The sequence below is a fragment of the Dermochelys coriacea genome, chromosome 4 (assembly GCF_009764565.3).
Source record: "Dermochelys coriacea isolate rDerCor1 chromosome 4, rDerCor1.pri.v4, whole genome shotgun sequence".
Lineage (NCBI taxonomy): Eukaryota > Metazoa > Chordata > Testudines > Dermochelyidae > Dermochelys > Dermochelys coriacea.
This window is the reverse complement of record NC_050071.1, coordinates 132,748,195-132,768,047: the sequence shown is the minus strand read 5'-3', so window position 1 is coordinate 132,768,047 and position 19,853 is coordinate 132,748,195. Positions and strand designations below refer to the sequence as shown.

At 44.4% G+C, this 19,853-nt stretch overlaps 2 long non-coding RNA genes and 1 gene segment (V, D, J or C); 1 reads left to right on the top strand and 2 right to left on the bottom strand.

Annotated features, from left to right (window-relative positions):
* LOC119854484 overlaps positions 1-19,853 on the top strand; it is a 104,906-nt gene that overhangs the window by 62,247 nt on the left and 22,806 nt on the right.
* LOC122459741 overlaps positions 1-19,853 on the bottom strand; it is a 283,098-nt gene that overhangs the window by 245,408 nt on the left and 17,837 nt on the right. The gene's annotated exons all lie outside the window — the stretch shown is intronic.
* LOC122459744 overlaps positions 1-19,853 on the bottom strand; it is a 43,385-nt gene that overhangs the window by 6,188 nt on the left and 17,344 nt on the right. The window contains exon 2 of the long non-coding RNA XR_006280620.1: positions 18,912-18,921. This is a non-coding gene — a long non-coding RNA (uncharacterized LOC122459744). The remainder of the gene's footprint in view (positions 1-18,911; positions 18,922-19,853) is intronic.

Below are 19,853 nucleotides of genomic sequence, written 5' to 3'. Positions count from 1 at the left end.
CCCTTTTTTTATTCTGTTCAAATTTTTTCCAGATTTTTTCTGAATTTTCATAGAATCACAGAAATGTAGAGCTGGAAGGGACTTCAAGAGGTCACCTGCTCCAGTCCCCTGCACTGAGGCAGGACCAAGGACCAAATATACCTAGACCATTCTGACGGGCGTTTGTCAAACCTGTTCTTTAAAATCTCCAATGACGGGGATTCCACAATCTCCCTTGACATCCTATTTCAGTGCTTAATTAGTCTTATTGTTAAAACAGTTTTTTTCTTCTACCTAACCTAAATCTCCCTTGCAGATTAAACCCAGAGGCAGGAAGGGGGAGGTGGGGGCTTGGGGGAAGGGGTGGAATGGGGGTGGGGCAGAGGTGGGAAGAGGGGGGCGGGGGCTTGAGGTGGGATGGGGCCGGGGAGGGGTCAGGGGCTTGGGGGAAGGGATGGAGTGGGGCAGGGCATGGGCCGGAGGAGGAGGGGTTGTCCCAGGCCCCACACCTCCCTAGGGACAGCCCTGATGACTTTAGCCTTTTTCGCAACTGCATCCCACTATTGACTCATTCAGCTTGTGATCCACTATAACCCCCAAATCTCTTTCAGCACTATTTCCAAACTGGGGAAAAGGAGAACAAAAACAACATTGATAGATTCCTATATGTATGGCCATAAGGGCCCATTATGACAAAATAGTCCAGTGATTCTCAATCTTTTGGGGCTTAGGACCCATCTGTAAACCCTGACGGCCTGTTATGACCCACTAAATAGATTTAATGCAAAAAATATCTGGCTTAATAAATATTTCTTACCCATAATATATAGTATACACATTAACAGAATAAGTACTAAATGCTGCAAATACTAAATTATAGTACTTATGTATTTGTTGTATAAACAATAGGATTGACTTAATAAGCAACCTGAGCTTGCTTCTTTTTGATGCGTTTATCTAAGTTTGTTGTAATTGTAGCCAGCACAATCCGAAGGTCATGCTCAACATTCAGTCTGTTCCTGCTTTCGTTTTTCAGCTGACTCAAGGCTGAAAATCCTGTTTCACACAAGTGTGTGGTACTGAATGGTAAAATAACTCATAGCTTGGCGAGCAAGAGTGGGATATTCACCTGCAGCGTGGCACTAAAACCGGAAAGGACTCGTTTCAATGTATTTTCTCTGTAGACTGCTATCGCAAGACAGCTCAGTCTGCTGAGATTCTTCCTCCATAGGCAGATATATGTTTTCCAACACTACTCCTCCAAATGGATCATCTTTGAGTTGCTCATCTGTAATCACAGAATCTAGTGTGTAATTTAGTTAAGTGATTACAGATCACTTTCTTCAGTGCTTTCCAGCAAGACATTAGGAAACGTGTCCATCCTACCTTTTGAAATGTTTGTTCCATAAAATAAGGGGTTTTTTTATGCCACAGTTTTGTCTGTTTGCTCAAAGCCATCATGTCTTCAGTTCTTTAAGGACAGATTCAGATCATTCAGTTCATCAAATATATCTGCCAGATATGCAACGTGAGCACACCATATCTCGTTACTGAAGCGTTCTGCCAGCTGGGAATTTTTCTGCAAGAAAAGCTGCAAACTCCTTTGTCGGTTGGTATACAGAAGACAAAATTTTGCCAAAGAACAACCAACAAATCTCCACATGCAAAAGCAGATGCACATGCTCACTACCCATTTCCTGACAGAAAACCTGAAAGCGTCAGGAATTCTTGCCATTGTGTTTGATATAAATTAGAATTCTCACAACTTCTGTAAGAGCTTTGTGAAGCTCAGGTATCATGTCTTTAGCTGATTACGCCACCCTGTGCAGGAAATTGTGGTTCCATGTTGCACTGGGTGTTTTTAAATGGATGCTTTTCACAGCTCTGGAATGTTTCCCCATCACTGAAGCAGCTATATTAGCTGTGACACCAACACACTTTGTTGAGCTCAATCCCACCGACTGCATGTGTAGTGACCCTCACCCTGGTACTAGCACCTGGATTCTTTTGTTCCTAATATTCTTAAACTCCTCCATATTGTCCCTTAACTTTGCTGGCCATAGATTTCTCCTTCAGTCCTTTTCATTCCCTTTATCAATTTTCTACAATTCTTAGCATCTCATTTATTTTCATGGCTGTCAGCTTCCCCTCTTCCAATTTGTTATATATTTTTACATTATTTATAGCTGCTTTCACTTCTCCACGAAGCCAGGGTTTTTTTTTTTAATCCAGTATATCCTTCATTCTTGATTGTGGCCTTTGGGTATCTAGAAAAGTGTTCTTAACCTATTACCAATTATTCAAAATTACCATTTTTGTCTTCATACATGGGAGCAGATTCTATTTGAGATTCAAAGAAAAGTTAGATGCAAAGAACAACCTTCATGTAACATTATGTTTCCGAAGCATTGTGTTTGAGAATTTAGTTGAGCAGTTCCCAGGAAATTCGGGCTCAAAGTTCTCACTCCATTATACGCATTACAACAGAGTCTCTAAGGTGAGAGCTAACATAAAGGAGTATCTGGGGAGAAGACAGCAGTCAGCTACAACTCCCCTAACACAGGAAGATCCCTGAACACAGAAATTTTAGCAGTGATCTCTAGTAAAATAGTGATACTAAATAACATATACTCAATAATCTTGAGCTGTGGACACTTCACCTTCAACTCTGATGACAAATGCATTTTCTGGTCTAAGTGAGGGAGCTCCCAAGGGCCAGTCAGGTTAAATCTGAATCTATCCCTTTTAGAATCCATTTTGGATCAGAAGGAAATTTTCATCTGACCAAAATTTGCATATTTCATGCCCAAGTGACATTTCTCCTGCTGCTCTGGGTGATAAGTGTTCTCAAAAAGAAAAGGAGAACTTGTGGCACCTTAGAGACTAACAAATTTATTTGAGCATAAGTTTTCGTGAGCTCATGAAAGCTTATGCTCAAATAAATTTGTTAGTCTCGAAGGTGCCACAAGTCCTCCTTTTCTTTTTGCGAATACAGACTAACACGGCTGCTACTCTGAAACCTGTCAATAAATGTTTTGTGTCACTGTTGATCAACATCAGGCCAGCTGGACGTATCAAGGTGATCTCACTGGCTTAACTAATCAGGTTGTTAGTGTCTTTGATCCAGAGTAAGGATCAAAATAAGAAGGAAATGCCTTTATATAAATTCATCCTTTGAAGAGAAATGAAAAGATTTAGGAATTTTAACTCCTCAGAGAGTTGCACTAACTTCTGGGTGTCTGTCACATTTTGACTACAATTAAGGGATAAATCTTATTTGGAAACCATAGTCTTGATCCAAAGCCCACTGAAGTGAAGTGAGTCAGTGGGCTTTGGGTCATGCCCAAAATGAGTACTGTAACTGAAAAATGAGTTCGAATGGAAGAGCCACCTGAAGCCGAATGTCAGCATTATAGCCAGGAGATGACCTGTGGAAAAGATGCACGTGGGAATATTTGTAAAGATACAGTAACATTTAGTTTGATTGAAATATATTTTTTTCTATTAAAATACATTTTGCTTGTATATTCAGACTCCAGTGGGCAAACTGTGCTGCCTCACATGCCACAATCCCTTTCAGTGTCTCTGGGACTCAGAGACGAGACACCATCAACTACAAAGCCAGTTCAAGCCTCACCTTCGCTAGCTATCACTGCTTAGCCTGGTATCAGCAGAAATTAGGACAAGCTCCTAAACTCATTATCTATGGTGCTACCATCCTGCAATCTGGGGTCCCAGCCTGGTTCAGTGGCAGTGGGACCCTTTAGTTTCACCCTCCATCAGCAGGGTGGAAACTGAAGATGCTGGAGGTTATTACTGTCAGCAAAGCTATGATACCCCACACACAGTGATACAGACCAATACAAAATCCTGCCTGTGCTCTTCAGTTCAGTGTCACAGCTGCTTCCTAAAAGTTCTCTTTATCTGTGCCACTGCCACACTTCATACAAAGAAAAGGAGTACTTGTGGCACCTTAGAGACTAACAAATTTATTAGAGCATAAGCTTTCATGAGCTATAGCTCACTTCATCGGATGCATTTGGTGGAAAATACAGAGGGGAGATTGATATACACACACAGAGAACATGAAACAATGGGTTTATCATACACACTGTAAGGAGAGTGATCACTTAAGATAAGCCATCACCAGCAGCAGGGGGTGGGGGGGGAGGGAAGGAGGAAAACCTTTCATGGTGACAAGCAAGGTACGCTATTTCCAGCAGTTAACAAGAATATCTGACAGGTTTCAGAGTAGCAGCCGTGTTAGTCTATATTCGCAAAAAGGAAAGGGAATACTTGTGGCACCTTAGAGACTAACAAATTTATTAGAGCATAAGCTTTCATGGTGTCCCCTGAATAGATATGTGAACAGAAAGCCCGTTGCCAACTCTGTCCACATATCTATTCAGGGGACACCATCATAGGGCCTAGTCACATCAGCCACACTATCAGAGGCTCATGATATATACCATCATGTGCCAGCAATGCCCCTCTGCCATGTACATTGGTCAAACTGGACAGTCTCTACGTAAAAGAATGAATGGACACAAATCAGACGTCAAGAATTATAACATTCAAAAACCAGTTGGAGAACACTTCAATCTCTCTGGTCACTCGATCACAGACCTAAGAGTGGCTATACTTCAACAAAAAAGCTTCAAAAACAGACTCCAACGAGAGACTGCTGAATTGGAATTAATTTGCAAACTGGATACAATTAACTTAGGCTTGAATAGAGACTGGGAATGGATGAGTCATTACACAAAGTAAAACTATTTCCCCATGTTATTTCTCCCCCCCCCCCACCCCGCGCTGTTCCTCAGATATTCTTGTTAACTGCTGGAAATGGCCTACCTTGCTTGTCACCATGAAAGGTTTTCCTCCTTTCCCCCCCCTGCTGCTGGTGATGGCTTATCTTAAGTGATCACTCTCCTTACAGTGTGTATGATAAACCCATTGTTTCATGTTCTCTGTGTGTGTATATATCAATCTCCCCCCTTGTATTTTCCACCAAATGCATCCGATGAAGTGAGCTGTAACTCACGAAAGCTTATGCTCTAATAAATTTGTTAGTCTCTAAGGTGCCACAAGTACTCCTTTTCTTTTAGCCAGATGAGTGGAGCCTGTGAAATCATCTTGATACGCCTGACTGGCCAGATGCTGATGAACAAGCCATAACAACAGACAGCAAACGTTTTATAACTGCTCAGAGCAGCAGGGAAATATCACTTGGGTGGGAAGATGCAAATTTGGGTCAGATGCAAATTCATGTGATTGGTACACGTGCACAAAAAGGGAAGGGGCCCTGGGTGAAATGATAAATTCAATCCCTCAGGCCCTAAGCTCCTCCCTTACTTTGGACTGAAATCAGTAGGAGTTTTTGCACTGTCTTCGGTGGGTTTTTGCATCGGGTCCTCAGTGCTAATCCCCGTGTCTCCTTATTTACAGCTAGGGATCAGCACTAGTGCAGCTAGACAGCATACTGAACCTGGTCTGTTCCTGTGCCCTTTCTCCCCCCTAGTTCCAGGGGACAGAGCGGCAGAAAGACGGGGCCTCTGTGTCCTCTCTCCCACCTCTCTCTTCCCCAGCTCCAGGGGATGGAGAGGTGCCGTGCTGGGAGTTGTCTCCTCTCCCTCCCCCTTGTTCTCCCCCAGCTCCAGGGGATGGAGAGGCAGAGCGCAGGGGCAGGGAGCCAGCCAGGTCCTAGACTCCTAGCTGAAGCCAGGGCTCTGCAGATTGCATGCAACGTCTAACATAGCCTGTCAAGTAGGTGACTTCTGGGTACTCTTCTGGCTCTGTCAATCTGTTTCTTCACTTCAGCAGGTGGGTATTGTAGTTGTAGGAATGCATGATAGAGATCTTGTAGGTGTTTGTCTCTGTCTGAGGGGTTGGAGCAAATGCAGTTATATCGTAGCGCTTGGCTGTAGACAATGGATCGAGTGGTATGATCTAGATGAAAGCTAGAGGCATGTAGGTAGGAATAGCGGTCAGTAGGTTTCCGATACAGGGTGGTGTTTATGTGACCATCGCTTATTAGCACCGTAGTGTCCAGGAAGTGGATCTCTTGTGTGGACTGGTCCAGGCTGAGGTTGATGGTGGGATGGAAATTGTTGAAATCATGGTGGAATTCCTCAAGAGCTTCTTTTCCATGGGTCCAGATGATGAAGATGTCATCAATGTAGCACAAGTAGAGTAGCTGAGGAGAGCTGAGGAAGCGTTGTTCTAAGTCAGCCATAAAAATGTTGGCATACTGTGGGGCCATGCGGGTACCCATCGCAGTGCCACTGATTTGAAGGTATACATTGTCACCAAATGTGAAATAGTTATGGGAGAGGGGCATTGCTGGCACATGATGGCATATATCACATTGGTAGATGCGCAGGTGAACGAGCCTCTGATTGTGTGGCTGATGTGACTGGTCTGTCTCCCAAGATCTGTGAGAGTGATGGGTCATCCTTCAGGATAGGTTGTAGATCCTTGATGATGCGTTGGAGAGGTTTTAGTTGGGGGCTGAAGGTGCTCTTCTGGCAGATTGACAGAGCCAGAAGAGTACCCAGAAGTCACCTACTACAGGACAGGCCCAACAAAGAAAACAACAGAACGCCACTAGCCATCACCTTCAGCCCCCAACTAAAACCTCTCCAACGCATCATCAAGGATCTACAACCTATCCTGAAGGACGAGCCATCGCTCTCTAAGATCTTGGGAGACAGACCAGTCCTTGCTTACAGACAGCTCCCCAATCTGAAGCAAATACTCACCAGCAACCACACACCACACAACAGAACCACTAACCCAGGAACCTATCCTTGCAACAAAGCCCGTTGCCAACTCTGTCCACATATCTATTCAGGGGATACCATCATAGGGCCTAATCACATCAGCCACACTATCAGAGGCTCGTTCACCTGCGCATCTACCAATGTGATATATGCCATCATGTGCCAGCAATGCCCCTCTGCCATGTACATTGGCCAAACTGGACAGTCTCTACGTAAAAGAATGAATGGACACAAATCAGACGTCAAGAATTATAACATTCAAAAACCAGTTGGAGAACACTTCAATCTCTCTGGTCACTCGATCACAGACCTAAGAGTGGCTATACTTCAACAAAAAAGCTTCAAAAACAGACTCCAACGAGAGACTGCTGAATTGGAATTAATTTGCAAACTGGATACAATTAACTTAGGCTTGAATAGAGACTGGGAATGGATGAGTCATTACACAAAGTAAAACTATTTCCGTAAAAGAATGAATGGACACAAATCAGACGTCAAGAATTATAACATTCAAAAACCAGTTGGAGAACACTTCAATCTCTCTGGTCACTCAATCACAGACCTAAGAGTGGCTATACTTCAACAAAAAAGCTTCAAAAACAGACTCCAACGAGAGACTGCTGAATTGGAATTAATTTGCAAACTGGATACAATTAACTTAGGCTTGAATAGAGACTGGGAATGGATGAGTCATTACACAAAGTAAAACTATTTCCCCATGGTATTTCTCCCTCCCACCCCACCCCCCACTGTTCCTCTGATATTCTTGTTAACTGCTGGAATTAGCCTACCTGCTTGTCACCATGGAAGGTTTTCCTCCTTTCTCCCCCCTGCTGCTGGTGATGGCTTATCTTAAGTGATCACTCTCCTTACAGTGTGTATGATAAACCCATTGTTTCATGTTCTCTGTGTGTGTGTATATAAATCTCTCCTCTGTTTTTTCCACCAAATGCATCCGATGAAGTGAGCTGTAGCTCACGAAAGCTTATGCTCTAATAAATTTGTTAGTCTCTAAGGTGCCACAAGTACTCCTTTTCTTTTTGCGAATACAGACTAACACGGCTGCTACTCTGAAACCTGTGATTATGCAAGGCACTGAATTTAGCCGTATAGAGTGGAAATCTGTCAACTTCATGAAAAAACTCGCACAGATACAGACAGACATCATCTTCCTCTCCAAATGCAAACAGATGGACATCATACCGAAAGGACTGAAGGTAAAAAATCCATTACAATCTACATACCACACAGACTATGCTGACAGCTTGTGCCACACTCTCTCAAGGAAACTGCGGAACCACCTGATCAACATCCTCTACAGCAAACAGGGAAAGATTAAGAATGAGCTCTCAAAACTGGATACTCTCATAAAGAACCAACCTTCCACACAAACTTCCTCGTGGCTGGACTTTACAAAACTAGACAAGCCATTTACAAAACACACTTTGATTCTCTACAAAAGAAAAAGGACACTAAGCTATCTAAACTACTATATGCCACAAGGGGCCACAACAATGGTTCCCGTAACCCACCCAGCAATATTGTTAATCTATCCAACTATACTCTTAGCCCAGCGGAAGAATCTGTCCTATCTCGGGGCCTCTCCTTTTGCCCCTCCACCCCCACGAACATGATACAGTTCTGTGCTGACCTAGAATCCTATTTTCGACGTCTCAGACTCAAGGAATATTTCCAACACACCTCTGACCAACATATTAACCCACAGAGACCTTCCTGCCAACACTACAAAAAGAAGGATTCTAGGTGGACTCCTCCTGAAGGTCGAAACAGCAGCCTGGATTTCTACATAGACTGCTTCCGCCGACGTGCACGAGCTGAAATTGTGGAAAAGCAGCATCGCTTACCCCATAACCTCAGCCATGCAGAACACAGTGCCATCCACAGCCTCAGAAACAACTCTGACATCATAATCAAAAAGGCTGACAAAGGAGGTGCTGTCGTCATCATGAATAGGTCGGAGTATGAACAAGAGGCTACTAGGCAGCTCTCCAACACCACTTTCTACAAGCCATTACCCTCTGATCCCACTGAGAGTTACCAAAAGAAACTACAGCATTTGCTCAAGAAACTCCCTGAAAAAGCACAAGAACAAATCCGCACAGACACACCCCTGGAGCCAGGACCTGGGGTATTCTATCTGCTACCCAAGATCCATAAACCTGGAAATCCTGGACGCCCCATCATCTCAGGCATTGGCACCCTGACAGCAGGATTGTCTGGCTATGTAGACTCCCTCCTCAGGCCCTTCGTTACCAGCACTCCCAGCTATCTTCGAGACACCACCGATTTCCTGAGGAAACTACAGTCCATTGGTGATCTTCCTAAAAACACCATCCTAGCCACTATGGATGTAGAAGCCCTCTACACCAACATTCCACACAAAGATGGACTACAAGCCGTCAGGAACAGTATCCCCGATACTGTCACGGCTAACCTGGTGGCAGAACTTTGTGACTTTGTCCTGACCCATAACTATTTCACATTTGGTGACAATGTATACCTTCAAATCAGCGGCACTGCGATGGGTACCCGCATGGCCCCACAGTATGCCAACATTTTTATGGCTGACTTAGAACAACGCTTCCTCAGCTCTCGTTCCCTAATGCCCCTACTCTACTTGCGCTACATTGATGACATCTTCATCATCTGGACCCATGGAAAAGAAGCTCTTGAGGAATTCCACCATGATTTCAACAATTTCCATCCCACCATCAACCTCAGCCTGGACCAGTCCACACAAGAGATCCACTTCCTGGACACTACGGTGCTAATAAGCGATGGTCACATAAACACCACCCTATATCGGAAACCTACTGACCGCTATTCCTACCTACATGCCTCTAGCTTTCATCCAGATCATACCACTCGATCCATTGTCTACAGCCAAGCGCTACGATATAACCGCATTTGCTCCAACCCCTCAGACAGAGACAAACACCTACAAGATCTCTATCATGCATTCCTACAACTACAGTACCCACCTGCTGAAGTGAAGAAACAGATTGACAGAGCCAGAAGAGTACCCAGAAGTCACCTACTACAGGACAGGCCCAACAAAGAAAACAACAGAACGCCACTAGCCATCACCTTCAGCCCCCAACTAAAACCCCTCCAACGCATCATCAAGGATCTACAACCTATCCTGAAGGACGAGCCATCGCTCTCTCAGATCTTGGGAGACAGACCAGTCCTTGCTTACAGACAGCCCCCCAATCTGAAGCAAATACTCACCAGCAACCACACACCACACAACAGAACCACTAACCCAGGAACCTATCCTTGCAACAAAGCCCGTTGCCAACTCTGTCCACATATCTATTCAGGGGATACCATCATAGGGCCTAATCACATCAGCCACACTATCAGAGGCTCGTTCACCTGCGCATCTACCAATGTGATATATGCCATCATGTGCCAGCAATGCCCCTCTGCCATGTACATTGGCCAAACTGGACAGTCTCTACGTAAAAGAATGAATGGACACAAATCAGACGTCAAGAATTATAACATTCAAAAACCAGTTGGAGAACACTTCAATCTCTCTGGTCACTCAATCACAGACCTAAGAGTGGCTATACTTCAACAAAAAAGCTTCAAAAACAGACTCCAACGAGAGACTGCTGAATTGGAATTAATTTGCAAACTGGATACAATTAACTTAGGCTTGAATAGAGACTGGGAATGGATGAGTCATTACACAAAGTAAAACTATTTCCCCATGGTATTTCTCCCTCCCACCCCACCCCCCACTGTTCCTCTGATATTCTTGTTAACTGCTGGAATTAGCCTACCTTGCTTGTCACCATGAAAGGTTTTCCTCCTTTCCCCCCCCCCCCCCGCTGTTGGTGATGGCTTATCTTAAGTGATCACTCTCCTTACAGTGTGTATGATAAACCCATTGTTTCATGTTCTCTATGTGTGTGTATATAAATCTCTCCTCTGTTTTTTTCCACCAAATGCATCTGATGAAGTGAGCTGTAGCTCACAAAAGCTTATGCTCTAATAAATTTGTTAGTCTCTAAGGTGCCACAAGTACTCCTTTTCTTTTTGCGAATACAGACTAACACGGCTGCTACTCTGAAACATTTTATTCATAAATTCAGATGCCAGCGGAGACATTGTGATGACTCAGACTCCGGAATCCCTGGGAGTGTCTCCAGGAGAGAGTGTCACCATCAGATGCAAAGCCAGTTCAAGCCTTACTTACCAAGGCAAGGAATACTTAGCCTGGTACCAGCAGAAATTGGGACAAGCTCCTAAACTCCTTATGTATCTTGCTTCCACCCAACAACCTGGAACCCCAGCCCGGTTCAGCGGCAGTGGGTCGGGAATGGACTTTACTCTCACAATCAGCAGAGTTGAAGCTGAAGATGCTGGAAATTATTACTGCCAGCAAAGCTATGAAACCCCTATCACAGTGATACAGACCAGAACAAAAACCTGCCTGTGCTATTCAGTTCAGGGTAACAGCTGCTTCCTGCAGTCACCATCTTAGTGCCGCTGCTACACTTATTAAAGGGCAAAGTTTTGCTCAGCCTTTCAACACCACATATCCCCTGTCCTCCCAGTGCCCCCAAGCACATATAAAATAAGTCCACTATCCTGATGAGTTTCTAGCAAGAGAAATTTTCTTCCCTACAGCAGGATTTTTACAACAGCTGGAATAATGTGATTTTCCCCCCTACCTAAAATGATTACACTCTCTGCCTCAACCTCCCAATGTGATTCTTACTGGCAGCCTCAAATTCTGTCTGTGTATTTCAGGATCAGAACAGAAAGATGGGCTCAGCATATAATAGCAGTATCACCATGTTTGAGTAGCAGAATAATATCCCGAGGGCTAGTGCGGCCAGGGCTGGACAGCCTGCGGAGGTGGCATGTGTGAGCCTAGGAGGGAAGGAACAATGCACCTCAGTCTATAGCAGTACTCAGTCTGACACACACAGCATGGCAACCGTGGCGGGCTGCATGAGAAGTTGTCTCCTCTCCTGCTAGAGGGGAGGGAGCAGCTCTGTGGTGCATTTGGGTGCAGGAGAGTCTGAATATTCACAGGTTTCAGAGTAGCAGCCGTGTTAGTCTGTATTCGCAAAAAGAAAAGGAGTACTTGTGGCACCTTAGAGACTAACAAATTTATTAGGGCATAAAGTGAGCTGTAGCTCACGAAAGCTTATGCCCTAATAAATTTGTTAGTCTCTAAGGTGCCACAAGTACTCCTTTTCTTTTTGTGAATATTCACAGAAACAAGGACTTTAAGGCCACAAGGGACCACAATGATCATTTAATGATCCAACATCACCCAGGTCTGGGAATCCACAACTTATTGATTCCTGCAGTGCAGGGAATAATTTTTTCCCCCCTCTCAATCTGGGGATTTTTCCTGTCAAAATTCTTATAGGACAAATTCCCATTTTTGGGCCAGCTTAATTTTGACTGTCCGTGTTACTGTCACGCCCTCTCACAGTGATACAGAGCAATACAACACCCTCCCTGCTCGCCTCAGTTTCCTTCATTCAGTAAAGCAGCTGCTTCCTCTGCAGTTTGGCAGTATTGGTACAGCTGCGGCATTGTCAAAAGGAAACTGGGGTCTGAGAGACATCAGCTTTCTCAGACCACAGTCCACTTCTCGCTCATCATTTCCACTGCTTCCCCACCATCACCTCAGTGAGATACGGCAGGGTAACTCCGTGTTTTTCAACAAAGCCTAATCGGCTCTCAGTTACACAGATGTAAATCTACAGAGATCTCATTATAGTTGTGCTGGCATAAGTCTGGAGTAACTAAAAGAAGGAAGCAGCCCGAATAGCTTGCCTACACATGAATATTAATCCAGAATAAGGTAGGGTGTGAATTTAAAGGGGATTAATTATTCCTGATTAACGCCATATTTCAACACGCTTATTCCAGAATAAATTAATTTGGAACAAGGCACTCTTAGAACAGTGGATTACGCTAATTCAGAATAAGGCACTCTTCTTCTGGAATAAAAGCATCCACACTAATAGAGCTAATCAGGACTAGTTATTCCAAAATAACTCCCCTTGCAGCAAGCCCTAAATCTCTATTATTAGAATGAACTTGCTCTGAAACAATCAAAATAAAATAACAATCCTAGCTCTTTATAAGATGGCTGTAGCACAGACTGCATTATAGCATAAGAACATCAGAACAAAAGAGCAGCCGTACTGGGTCAGACCAAAGATCTATCTAGTCCAGTGTCCTGTCTTCCGAGAGCGACCAGTGCCAGGTGCCCCAGAGGGAATGAACAGAACCAGTAATCATCAAGTGAACCATCCCGTCGCCCATTCCCAGCTTCTGGCAAACAGAGGCTGGGGACACCACCATCCCTGCCCATCCTGGCTAATAGCCATTGATGGACCTATCTTCCATGAACTTAACTAGTCTGAAGTTTTGTTATTTTGTTTTATTTCATGACATGTCAGTAGTAATAGTAGTCCATATTATGTGCTAGAGTAATAAATAATAATCTCCTATATTTAGGGGCAGCCCTAAAAGGATGTGGTGCTGGACAAGGGGGATGGCACATATCCACTGGGATTTTTTCTGCCTAGCGAGAATGTCTGAGGTCACAGTCTTCTTCCAAGTTCCTCTTTTTAAAAAAAACAAACAACCCTTCTTCCCCACCACACCTTCACAAAGAGTTTATTTAAATGACTCAGCCACTCCCTGTGCTAGAAGAAAAGGAGTACTTGTGGCACCTTAGAGACTAACAAATTTATTAGAGCATAAGCTTTCGTGAGCTACAGCTCACTTCATCGGATGCATTTGGTGGAAAAAACAGAGGAGAGATTTATATACACACACACAGAGAACATGAAACAATGGGTTTATCATACACACTGTAAGGAGAGTGATCACTTAAGATAAGCCATCACCCACAGCAGGGGGGGGAAAGGAGGAAAACCTTCCATGGTGACAAGCAGGTAGGCTAATTCCAGCAGTTAACAAGAATATCAGAGGAACAGTGGGGGGTGGGGTGGGGGGGAGAAATACCATGGGGAAATAGTTTTACTTTGTGTAATGACTCATCCATTCCCAGTCTCTATTCAAGCCTAAGTTAATTGTATCCAGTTTGCAAATTAATTCCAATTCAGCAGTCTCTCGTTGGAGTCTGTTTTTGAAGCTTTTTTGTTGAAGTATAGCCACTCTTAGGTCTGTGATCGAGTGACCAGAGAGATTGAAGTGTTCTCCGACTGGTTTTTGAATGTTATAATTCTTGACGTCTGATTTGTGTCCATTCATTCTTTTACGTAGAGACTGTCCAGTTTGGCCAATGTACATGGCAGAGGGGCATTGCTGGCACATGATGGCATATATCACATTGGTAGATGCGCAGGTGAACGAGCCTCTGATAGTGTGGCTGATGTGATTAGGCCCTATGATGGTATCCCCTGAATAGATATGTGGATAGAGTTGGCAACGGGCTTTGTTGCAAGGATAGGTTCCTGGGTTAGTGGTTCTGTTGTGTGGTGTGTGGTTGCTGGTGAGTATTTGCTTCAGATTGGGGGGCTGTCTGTAAGCAAGGACTGGTCTATCTCCCAAGATCTGAGAGAGCGATGGCTCGTCCTTCAGGATAGGTTGTAGATCCTTGATGATGCGTTGGAGAGGTTTTAGTTGGGGGCTGAAGGCGATGGCTAGTGGCGTTCTGTTGTTTTCTTTGTTGGGCCTGTCCTGTAGTAGGTGACTTCTGGGTACTCTTCTGGCTCTGTCAATCTGTTTCTTCACTTCAGCAGGTGGGTATTGTAGTTGTAGGAATGCATGATAGAGATCTTGTAGGTGTTTGTCTCTGTCTGAGGGGTTGGAGCAAATGCGGTTATATCGTAGCGCTTGGCTGTAGACAATGGATCGAGTGGTATGATCTGGATGAAAGCTAGAGGCATGTAGGTAGGAATAGCGGTCAGTAGGTTTCCGATATAGGGTGGTGTTTATGTGACCATCGCTTATTAGCACCGTAGTGTCCAGGAAGTGGATCTCTTGTGTGGACTGGTCCAGGCTGAGGTTGATGGTGGGATGGAAATTGTTGAAATCATGGTGGAATTCCTCAAGAGCTTCTTTTCCATGGGTCCAGATGATGAAGATGTCATCAATGTAGCGCAAGTAGAGTAGGGGCATTAGGGGACGAGAGCTGAGGAAGCGTTGTTCTAAGTCAGCCATAAAAATGTTGGCATACTGTGGGGCCATGCGGGTACCCATCGCAGTGCCGCTGATTTGAAGGTATACATTGTCACCAAATGTGAAATAGTTATGGGTCAGGACAAAGTCACAAAGTTCTGCCACCAGGTTAGCCGTGACAGTATCGGGGATACTGTTCCTGACGGCTTGTAGTCCATCTTTGTGTGGAATGTTGGTGTAGAGGGCTTCTACATCCATAGTGGCTAGGATGGTGTTTTTAGGAAGATCACCAATGGACTGTAGTTTCCTCAGGAAATCGGTGGTGTCTCGAAGATAGCTGGGAGTGCTGGTAACGAAGGGCCTGAGGAGGGAGTCTACATAGCCAGACAATCCTGCTGTCAGGGTGCCAATGCCTGAGATGATGGGGCGTCCAGGATTTCCAGGTTTATGGATCTTGGGTAGCAGATAGAATACCCCAGGTCGGGGCTCCAGGGGTGTGTCTGTGCGGATTTGTTCTTGTGCTTTTTCAGGGAGTTTCTTGAGCAAATGCTGTAGTTTCTTTTGGTAACTCTCAGTGGTATCAGAGGGTAATGGCTTGTAGAAAGTGGTGTTGGAGAGCTGCCTAGTAGCCTCTTGTTCATACTCCGACCTATTCATGATGACGACAGCACCTCCTTTGTCAGCCTTTTTGATTATGATGTCAGAGTTGTTTCTGAGGCTGTGGATGGCACTGTGTTCTGCATGGCTGAGGTTATGGGGTAAGCGATGCTGCTTTTCCACAATTTCAGCTCGTGCACGTCGGCGGAAGCACTCTATGTAGAAATCCAGGCTGCTGTTTCGACCTTCAGGAGGAGTCCACCCAGAATCCTTCTTTTTGTAGTGTTGGCAGGAAGGTCTCTGTGGGTTAATATGTTGGTCAGAGGTGTGTTGGAAATATTCCTTGAGTCTGAGACGTCGAAAATAGGATTCTAGGTCACCACAGAACTGTATCATGTTCGTGGGGGTGGAGGGGCAAAAGGAGAGGCCCCGAGATAGGACAGATTCTTCTGCTGGGCTAAGAGTATAGTTGGATAGATTAACAATATTGCTGGGTGGGTTACGGGAACCATTGTTGTGGCCCCTTGTGGCATATAGTAGTTTAGATAGCTTAGTGTCCTTTTTCTTTTGTAGAGAATCAAAGTGTGTTTTGTAAATGGCTTGTCTAGTTTTTGTAAAGTCCAGCCACGAGGAAGTTTGTGTGGAAGGTTGGTTCTTTATGAGAGTATCCAGTTTTGAGAGCTCATTCTTAATCTTTCCCTGTTTGCTGTAGAGGATATCCCTGTGCTAGAGATCCCAGTGTATTCCCTCTGCTGTGTGACTATCTTTCAGCTTCCAAGCTCTTGCTCTCTGAGATACCCCATGCAGCACCATACACATGGGAGCTTGTCCCGATTTCTGCTGGTTCCAGGCTATAGCATGTATGTCACATAGTTGAGGGACTCTCCTGGAAGGCACTCAAATACTGCACTCATCCCTGCAGTATAAGAACTTCTACAGAATAGACCTTTCTCTAAGCAGAGAGAATAAACACTGTACATTAGCATTCAAGACCCACATCCATGCAGTTATTGACTTGCCCACATTTTAGTGCAGGACATTAAAAGCCAGCACCCAAACAATAATGACGAGCTGAAAAGAAAATGAAAAACAGGCACGTCTCTTTCTTTGTACAGTGCCTAGCTTGTATGGGGCTTTATCCTGATTGGGGCTTTCGGGTGCTAACACAGTAGAAGTAATGAATAATAAAAACAACAAATCACATTTCAGCACAAAGGAAGCGAGCTCCCCAGCCTGCCAGGCTGACCATGCCTACTTCATCCATGGTCCCTTCCTCTTCCCTTTTGGTGCATGTTGTCATGTCAGACACTAATTTTCATCTCTGAACCACAATTTGTATATTTCACACCCAAGTGACATCCCCATGTCACTCTGAGCTGTTTAACTGTTCCATGCCACTGGCTATGGCTTGTTGATCAGCATCGGGCCAGTCAGACGTATCAAGATGATCTCGCGGGCTCAGCTCATCTGGCTGTTAGTGCTCTGGATCCAGGGTAAGGATCAAACCAAGAGGCAATTGGATGAATTTAAAGTAAATCATCCTTTAAAGAAAAATGAAAAGCTCTAGGATTTTTATCTACTGAACCCTAAATATTCCTAAGCGTTGCAGTAACTTTGAATGTCTCTCTCACATTTAACAGCAGTTAGAGAGAAAGAGCATATTTTAAAAACAAGGGCTTAAACCAAAACCCACTGAAGTTGATGGAAATCTTTCCATTCACTTAAATTGCCTTTGAATCAGCCCTAAGTGATCAACAGTAAAAGGAGCTAGAATGAAAGAGCCATCTGAATCTCACTATTCACATAGCTGTCAGGTGACCAGCTATGACAACTACGGAATGATACACATGGGAATATTTATACAGGCACATTATTGTTTCATTTATCAACTGTGTGCACGTGTATATATATATATATATATATATACACACACACACATATATACACACACACGTGCACACAGTTGATAAATACTTGTATGATAAAAGTTGATAAAAACTTATATTTTATTTGTACATACATTCATTCAGACTCTGTAAGCAGATGAGGTTGCCCAGCTATGAGGCATACAGGGAGCAGAGGAAGGCACCCAGGACAGAACCCATGGACTCCACAGAGAGAAGCAGCAGCAACCAAAAGAGACTGAGGGAGAGATCAGAGCCCCAAAAGTCAGGTGAGAACAGGAATGCCAAGGAGAAGAGAATGATCAGGATTGAAAGCTGCAGAATATTCATGGAAGATGAGGTTTTTCCACTCTCAGGAGAGTGGAAAAGGCAGAACCTATTTTGGAGTGGATACAGGCATGATACAGAGGGAGGGAGTCAAGACAACAGTGCAAAATGAATTTAGAGGTGAATGGGAGAAGGGGGATGGGTTGGTTGCTGGAGACAGAGGTGGGGTTAAAGGAGGTGGGGTCAAGGATTAGTTTTTTGAGAATGCCAGTGCATTCCTGAACAATGTGGGGAAGAAACTGTAGGAGTGGGAGAGGCAGAGGAAAGGGCAGGGAAAGGGAGTCCGGCAGATAGGAGGGGAGTAGGGGAGAGAACCCATAGTTGGTGACTTGGGAGAAGCGTTGGAGGAAAGAAGGGTGAAGAGGAGAAGGGGATGAATTAGGCAGGTGAAGAAGAATCACATCTAATGGACTCCTTCAGCCAAAAGATTCAGCCTTTGAGATCCCAAGCAGAGTGAGAGGAGACATGGTTGTGGAAGGTGGCAAGTAGGAGATGGGCTCTGGGCTTCAATGAGAGTGAGAAGTACAGCTGATTAGTAAGGAAGGGGGCAGCTCTGAGGAGGGGGAAGAGGATTAATTCCTGGTGGAGGACATGGAGAAAGGGGTAATAGCTGTAGAGAAGGCAGAGATTTTGCTGACTCAGCAGCTTCTATGGAGACTTGAATGTAACTTAAAGCTGGCCACGTGTAGCAGGAGCCTTCAAGGAGGAGAGGGACAGCAACACAACCTGCCCTCTCTTGAAATAAATCAAGACATGGGACTTTAAGGCAGAGAGGTTTTTTACCTCTGTATTTGGCATTGGTGCCACCGCTGCTGGGATACTGTGTCCAGTTCTGATTTCCACAATGCAAGACAGATGTTGATAAACTGGAGATGGCTCAGAGAACAGCCACGAGAATGATTAAAGGATTAGAAAACCAGCCCTACAGCGACAGACTCGAGGAGCTCAATCTAATAAGTTTAACATACCCTGCGAAGACTCAGACTCCAGAATCTCTGCCGGGGTTGCCAGGAGACAGTCACCATCAGCTGCAACTTTTGTAGGCAGAATCTCTGGGGAGAGGCCTATGAAGGCAACTCAGAGATGTGGGGCCTGGAAATGGGAGTGGGGGAAGGAAATGAATGGGGAAGGTGGACAGGACTAGGTGCAGGGAAATGCCATGAGATGTCACCTGAGTGGAGCTTACATGCATAGATGAGAAGCTTCAACTTGGTTCGGAGGCAAGGGGGAGCCAATGGAAGGATTCAAAGAGGGAGGTGACAAACAGGGTCCAACATTGCAATTTTACCAGCAGCAGAAGGTGACTTTCAAAACACGCACTGCAAACATAACCAGAGGAAAAGGCAGAGCGCAAAGGAGACCAGAGCGGGGACAAATTTTCTAGTGGTATTTTAGGTGTCTATGAGGAATGTTTAACACAGAAGAACCCACTGACAAGAGGAACTGATGTAATGAAAGTAGGTCTTTAAAGTTCTAAAATGCTACTGACCGTTTGTCATGATTAAATGGGCTATGTCTAATAAATACCCATTGGGGAATCAACTTATTAGTAAATAAAGTGCCAGGCAGCTGTAAATACTAAAATCCAAATATAGTTAACCTTTAAAAATACGTATTTCTGTGCATAGATCAACCGGATAGAATGAGAGATCAATCTACTATTTGGATAACAAAAAGTGACCTGGCTAGCAGGTGTCTAAATGTACCTGATTCTGTTCTTAAAGCTCTTTTAAATAAATCTGTGTACGTTCGTATTCAATGTACAAGAACAAACCAATCCATGAATGAGGCCGGACTTCCAAATAATGGCCACCAAATGGCAACACTTAAATATACTGATATACAGTAAAATTGGGGTAAGGAGGTGATATAATACGCATTTGAATACAGCTAAATGTAAATGAATACACCTAGGAACAAAGAATGCAGGCTGTGTGTACAGGATGGGGGACTCTATCCTGGGAAGCAGTGACTCATAAAAAGACTTGGGGATCGTGATGGATAATCAGCTGAATGTGAGCTCCCAGTGTGACGCTGTGGCTAAAAGAGCGAATGCGATCCTGGGATACATAAACAAGGGAATCTTGAGGAGGGGTAGAGAGGTCATTTTACC